The 7,721-nt window shown below is 41.1% G+C and overlaps 1 pseudogene; it reads left to right on the top strand.

Moving 5' to 3' along the window:
- The first annotated feature begins 239 nt into the window (after positions 1–239).
- LOC124557175 lies at positions 240–357 on the top strand (annotated as a pseudogene).
- The last annotated feature ends 7,364 nt before the right edge of the window (positions 358–7,721 follow it).

Below are 7,721 nucleotides of genomic sequence, written 5' to 3'. Positions count from 1 at the left end.
ATCATAAGACTGTTCGAGATTCCAGAGAACAGCAGAGAAAATTTAGACGTATTAGGGATGAATCTTGCTCGAGAGAAGCTAGTCCCAGAGGCCAAGAGGTGATCTGGTGATCTTGCGCCCTTGGCACAGTTACCAAATCCACCCCCCCCCCTCCTCAGCCATAAAATCTACATTTCTGCATATTTTCCACATAAGTTTAGCTAATTTTATAATTTTTAAGTCTGTTTCATCTAAGTGACGGCAACGGCCTTGCCGCAGTGGATACACCGGTTCCCATGAGATCATCGAAGTTAAGCGCTGTCGGGCGTGGCCGGCACCTGGATGGGTGACCATCCAGGCCACCATGCGCTGTTGCCATTTTTCGGGGTCCACTCAGCCTCGTGATGCCAATTGAGGACCTACTCGACCGAATAGTAGCGGCACCGGTCACAGAAAACCATCATAACGACCGGGAGAGCAGTGTGTTGACAACATGCCCCTCCTATCCGCATCCTCAACTGAGGATGACACGGCGGTCGGATGGTCCCGAAGGGCCACTTGTGGCCTGAAGACGGAGTGCATGTAAGTGACGTATTATTGAAAAATATTGCTTTATTGAACTATATTTATATAAAAAATTGACCATAACAAATTAAATTTATCATAGCAGTAAATAATTCACAAGTAGTATAAGCTTTCTAAGCAAATAAAAGAAAACTGGTATCATATTGTTTACTGAGCTACTGTTTATTGGGTTAAGTACGATATTCTGGGTGATTATAATTAAACTTACGTTGTTCTGAGTGCAGCAATGTGGGCTGTATACACTTCAGGACGCTGAAACATCGTGGGTATGTTCATTAATCAGTACGCTAACGTAGTGTGCTGAAAATAATAACAAATGGTTCAAATGGCTCTTAGCAGTATGGGACTTAACTTCTCAGGTCATCAGTCCCCTAGAACTTAGAACTACTTAAACCTAACTAACCTAAGGACATCACACACATCCATGCCCGAGGCAGGATTCGAACCTGCTACCATAGCGGTCGCGCGCTTCCAGACTGTAGCGCCTAGAACCGCTCCGCCACCGCGGGCGGCAAAATAATAGCAGTTCCACTTTCTGCCACCTGTGAAAATATGGCACTGCAAGCAGTCAGATTGTAAAATATTCCTGTTTTGACGTCAGTATGAAGTTTGTCGCTTGGCGACACGCCTTGATTTTTTTTGTGAAGCGACTTCGTGTAAAGGGTTAAAAAGGTTGAAGTTTTCTGTACGAAACGCAATGGCTTTTGAGAAGGAAGACAATGCGCTGGTGGTAAAGTTGTTTTATCAGGACAGCAGCAATAGCAGCACTGCCTTGCAGGAATATCACTGACAGAGCAGTTGCGAACAGGCCCCATGTCAATAAATGGGCCAAAGAATATGATCAAGATATTCACAGAAACGGGTGAATTATAAGGTGGTGCAGCAAAGAGAGAGAGACGGCCCATTCCCATGGCAGTTGTTGACTAGCTATAGCCGACACCGCAGCACATGCCGCAAGTTCTGCAGCCTGTGCTCGGGCTGTGTCACGAGAATTCTCTCTCTCCAGGTCAACAGTTCAAAAGATTTTGCGGCGCGTTTACACTGGTATCCCAAGATTAAGAATGTGCATCAAATGAAGCCCCAATTTAGGCTACAATGCTTTTCAAATTTTTAAGTCTTGGTTTTCCAATGTCTGCTGCCAGGCTGACAATTTCTCTATTCCATATCGCCTTCTCTGTTGAGAATTAAAATTTCGCTCATGTACAGAACTTCAGGTTTGATTACCGTGTTATAATTTCTAAGTTTTGTATGCGTGGATATGCACTTTTGGCTGAAGATGTCATGCGTTCTCCTGCATGTTCTCTTGACTTCTTGTAATCAAACTCTCAGTACTTCCTTTCTAAGCCTCGTTTGTTTTATGACCTCACTGACATACTTGAAGCCTCTGATCCTTTTGATTTGACGTACTTTGTGTTTACTTTCTGAATGTTGAATTTAGTACCAATCAACTCATTTTTTGTGAAAAGAAAGGATTTGTAGATCAGATTGTCATCAAATTCTTTGAGGACTTATCTTTTTTTACTGTATCACTGTGATTTCACTCTCTGGTAGTATCACTAAATCACCTGTGAAAACTAAGCAAGAGGTATTAATGTTATCTTTCTTCGCCCATGGAGAATATGTTTCCGTAAATTTTGATTTTTTAATTCTTTTCCCCAATCCTTAAGGACTTTATCTAAGATGAGCGGTGACAGTCTAGCTCTTTGGCGACCACCACTTTTAATTTCAAATAGTTCTGGTATTTCCCACGTAAATTTTACTTTGGACGTTGTGTTCGTGAGTGACTAGTGAGGCTTACTGTCTTTGGGTTTAGTCCCTGCCCTTCTAGGACATCAAACAGAAACTATCGGTCTATCAACTTATGTCTTCTTCATGCCAACGAAAGTGTAGATGATCGAGCAGTTTCTAGTTGCCTTATATTTCAGTATTGTTTTCGGTTGAAAATCGAAATTGCTCCGTACAGTTCTGATTTGTCAGCGTGAGTTTACCGTCCCGCTTTGTGAACGATAGATTCTGTGGTGTGTATCTACGAATCTTCCCACTGAACGTTCTGTAAAAGTCTCGCACCTGAATTGGAAACGTTACTTACGCGACGTTAAAAATAATGACAAGTGAAATCATTCGTACGTGAGTCCGATAGCTTTTAGCTGAAGAGCTTACAGCGACGTTGACGAAGAAAAAATGAATCTACAGATGTTGGATATGAAAATCGACATCTCGTAGGAATCGTTTCGGAAAATCACATGCGCTAACAGGAGAGTTATCTGTCGAAGATTATTTTGAGATGAGTAAAATCAATTCTACAATCTTTTTAAGCCATATTTCTGGCTCTGTATAAATGTGTCATGCAAGTATGCAAGATGCTGTGCAAGCTCACATTAAATTACAAGTAACATTGAAATACCTAGCAGCTGGAGTCACTGTAATATAAGTGTTGCATTTCGATGAGCACTATTTCAAAGTTCTTACGTTATCTAAAATACACTGATGACACATTGTAAGGTAATGTTTTTGTCTCAACAGTTTAGATTTTTTTTTTCAGAGTTGGTCAGAGTTCTGATAGTTCACAGGTGCTGTCAACACAGCTTTTTTTATTGGGATGGCACTTAATTTTGTACAAATATTGTACTACTGCGCGAACACACAGGATTTTAATGAGGGGTCAAGAGTACTTTTAAATCTCCAAAGCCACAAATAAATTTCCAATTGACGGTAATATCTACTCTCAAAGACTAAGCAAAAAATTGCTATCATTATACTGAAATAAAAAAGTACGATTACAGCACTGACTGTACTGCAGTAATATGAACCTCAGTAAATACACACTCTCAATTTTTTTGATCCATTTCGTCCCTGCAAACGATGGAGTGTTACTCTGTTGCAGAAATTGATTATAAGGAGTTGTTTAATGTTACAATGATAGTCATATCGCGCTGTTTAAGAACATTTTGCCAATTTAGAAAGTATTTAGTACTTAGTTGAAGACTAAGCCCACCCATTAACCTTCACCCATTAAGTACGAAATTCATTTCTTCGATCTACATTTATTTCTGTGTTGCCTGATTGACAGAGAGATGAGGAAAAGGAATATAAATTTTTAAAAAATGCAGTAACCTTGAAACAAAAGATTTATTTTAATCGATCCCCAAATGCCACTCTCTTTTTACGCTTTCTTTATTTTTGTGCCAGACTACAAAACGATCAATATGGAGTTCCACACTGCAGACAGAACACTGTTTCCTCACATTTTTCTTGCAAATTGCACATTTTCCTTGTGTCCCCAGTGTTGTGCGTTCAATCAAATGTTCGTTTCCAGAAGTCCTGAGTTCAATTGGAACACGTGAAAGGGATGATTTTGGGTAAGATGGACGTCCTGCCCTTTTCAGATCAGAAACATCAGATGATTGAACAAGATATGCCCTTGCCACCATCCTCCGGAATTGAAGCAGTGGAATATTTTCATTCGAGAGGCAGTAGATGACGTGAGCGTTGACCAATGCTACATGTAATGTATTGGTGAACAATGGGAAGTACAATTTCTAACCTCGAATTCTCACACGATATTTCTACACGTTCCAGTTGAGTTTGTGCACACCTTTCACATGATTGTTATATTCTGAAAGCATTCTTGGCTGTGGAAATTGCACTTCTTTGTCCTTAGCTTTGCTCCATCTCTTTACTTGACTAACTGGACACACTGTCTCGTGGTTTGACAAGAGCTTTACACAATTGTTAGCCTCCACATTACTGCCGTTATCTCCGTATTCTTGTCAAATCTATAGTCATACGTTCCTCTTCGTTTCTCCTTCATGCTGTTCTCAGATTCTATTGGGCAGTTATTCATTCGGTTCATACGGGCAGTTCCAGTTGCCCTTACTCTCATTTCCGAGAGCTCTTCCATCAAACGGAAGCTCGTGAAAAAGTAATCAAAATATATTTTGTGAAGTTCAGGAGCCTGCAGGAAAGAAATCATATTCAGCACAACTGATCCGCCAAGTCCCAGAACTGAAACAACACTTGTATCCTTCCATTTTCCTTCATAGGCTGACATATTGTAACAGAAACCGCTTTGAGAACAGCACATGGCCAACTGTTTGAATCCAAATCTCACTAGTTTCCCGCTAATGAACTGTTTTAGGTAATGGTGTCCATAATATCCTACCATTTGCTCATCAATGCTCAGGCTGTCGGAAAAAACTTGAAATTTCGTGAAATTATTATTCAGTAAATCCATCGACGGACGAATTTTAAGAAGTTTATCCCTTTCGTCAGGTGGGATTCGGATCAGACGTGTGTTGTAATTGAAATGAAGGTGGCGCTTTATTTCCAGATATCTGTTGCGGCTCATACACTGTCGTAGACACCATATATGAAAGTCCTCATTTTCATTCCAGTATAGCTTTGGAAGAGCATGGTATCCAGTGAAGAGTAGTGTACCTATGAACGTTTTTCTACATCTATTGGATAGCTCAGAGGTGTGATTATTGTTCTGTGTAGCATATCAGACACTTTCATTGACAATCAAGTTCAATACCTGTTCATCAAAAAATTGTTTAAAGCACTCAACAGCAGATTTTCCTTTTAGTGCTGCTACCAAACTGGATTTTCGCTGTTCAATTTCTGCTGTTTCAGGATTGGTTTTAGAGTAAGTCGCATCGTCTGTCGTCCAATTAGAAGTGATAATAGCTTTCACTTTCTTCTTTCATTGGCCTGCATATTCCTCATTTTCCTTTCCTCCATTGGCATGATTTTCCAGGGAACCTGGCACATCAGATGCAACAGTATTTTCAAATATATTTGCGTCGATATCTTCGCAGTCAGACATCTCATCTACACGATGTGGAGGCAGCTCGACAATGTCAGTGGTCTCATTCACATCACCATCATCACCAAAACACCAAAAGAAGCCATGAAGTTCGGGTCATTTACAATTTCTTCAATTTCCCTTATATAAAGTGCTTCGTAGCAACTCATTGTGCTTGAGGAACAAATAGAAGCAAACGAAAGTTTTACGGGAAACTGCCATGAGCCCTAAATGGGGATCGAAGGTCAGACAGGTGTCATGCAGAAATGAAATAGGTCTTTGAAATAAATGATCGATAAACATCTTCCGGAGCCATTACAGAACATGCCTGTACGCAGATATTGGAAGTTACTTAATAATATAACTTACGCTGTTTTGAAAATGTGAAACTCTTGTAACACTGGAAAACGTAGCTTCTTCACAGAAATAAAAGTGCACAACTCACTCGTTTAACAACAACTGACAAACTTCAATGCATGCTCACGACAAAGGTCTGGACAACAATGGGAAACGGTAGCATTCGCTGCCAGCATTTTTAGAATTCCAAAACTTCCGTCTCAAAGACAAATCCCCAAGTGGGATCATGACACTTTATGGGTTAACCAGTATCTAGAGAAAAGATATGATGCTTCTGAAATGTATCTGCATTGCCCTCTCTCGTGGCTGAAGGACATTCGGAGGTGGTAGAACTACACGTCAGAAGATGCCTTCCATGCTGCAGCGTCACGTCCAGTTATGTGGACCACCAGCCGCCGGCAGGAGAAGGCGCTTTAAAAAGTGGACATTCCTTGAATATTATTTTCACTTTTTTGAAAACAGAGTTCGTCTTTTTAACCAAACTCTTAAAATCGATTTTTTGCTAGTCTGCAAGTTCCTTTTGCCCAAATCAGGAGAAGAAATACAAAGACTGAGAGTTTAATGTCATCCAAAATTAGTCATAATTGTTACTTGACTAATGTTATTGACAGACTTAAGAAGTTAAAGAAATTTAAATCTTTTGAAGAGAGAGATACCGACTGGGCCTTGCTGCACAGTGGTATATTTCACCTCTTATGATGTGTCCTAGATATTGGGTTTATCCTGTGAAGGACTCCTTTGTTTGAAATTTTCAGCGCCCAAGTTATGTGTAAGAGAGGGTAATGCAGATATATTTCAGAAGCAGCTTACGTATTTATCTTTTTCTGTGTTTCCGTGCCTGTCTTTCTATTTAAGAGGTGTAATCTCACATTTTTGTAACTGTGAAGTATAGATTCGTGCAGTCTGTAGCACAGTTGCCATTTCTTTTCAACTACCAGCTACCATAACTCACAAGAGGACCGCGCCTACTCGTCATCAACGATTTTGTCCAAATTTATGGTATATGCAGGGTTTGGCCAGAAATGAAAGAGACAGGAGTGGTAGCTCGAGATGGCCAAGCATTCAGAAACAAATATCATTTTTGGCGCGGGCCGAGGGAGGCATGAGGCAGTTGGTACAGTTGGGTTGGTACATAAGTTTGTGGTGAGGTCTTACGGGACTAAACTGCTGAGGTCATCAGTCCCTAAGCTTACGCACTGCTTAATCCAACTTAAACTGACATACGCTAAGGACAACACACACACACACACACACACACCCATGCCCGAGGGAGGACTCGAATTTCCAACGGGGGGAGCCGCGCGGGACGTGACAAGGCGCCCTAGACCGCGCGGCGGTACATAAGTTCGTAGCTTTTCCCCATATGTTTAATAAACAAAACGTACGCATAACAGAGACTTCAACCAACAATAATATATTCTCCTTCATTATTTACAACAGTCTGCCAACGCCGGGGTAACTATTCGATTCCGAGACTGTAGAAATCACGTGGTTTTGAGGTGAAGAAATCGTCGAGCTATGTTCAGAGCGCTTTTTCACCCGGAACGGATGTTCCTTGAAGTTTGTTCGATAGAGAGCGGAAAATGTGAAAATCTGAGGGCGCAAGATTGAGTGAATAAGGTGGGTGCGGAATGCCTTCCCAACTCAACTCTTGTATAATGTTTTTTGTCAGTGTAGCAGAATGCGGGCTGGTTTTATCGTGGAGTCGGATCACTTAACGCAGTCTTCCTGGTCGTTGCTCTTGGACTGTGTCTGCAAGACGTCTCATTTGTTGACAATAAATGTCAGCAGCGATGGTTACACCTCAGGGAAGCAATTCGTAGTGCATCACAACGTCGCTGTTCCACCAGATGCAAATCATACCATTTGTGGATGCGCGCAGATCGTTTTACTAGGAGTTGCAGCATTGTTTGGTCTCAACCATTCCTTCCTTTTCTTACGATAGCCTAAAGACACTATTTGTCGTCACCAGTAACGGTACAGGATAGGAATGGTC

This window comes from Schistocerca americana, chromosome X (genome assembly GCF_021461395.2).
Source record: "Schistocerca americana isolate TAMUIC-IGC-003095 chromosome X, iqSchAmer2.1, whole genome shotgun sequence".
NCBI lineage: Eukaryota > Metazoa > Arthropoda > Insecta > Orthoptera > Acrididae > Schistocerca > Schistocerca americana.
This window is presented reverse-complemented; position numbering and strand designations above follow the sequence as displayed.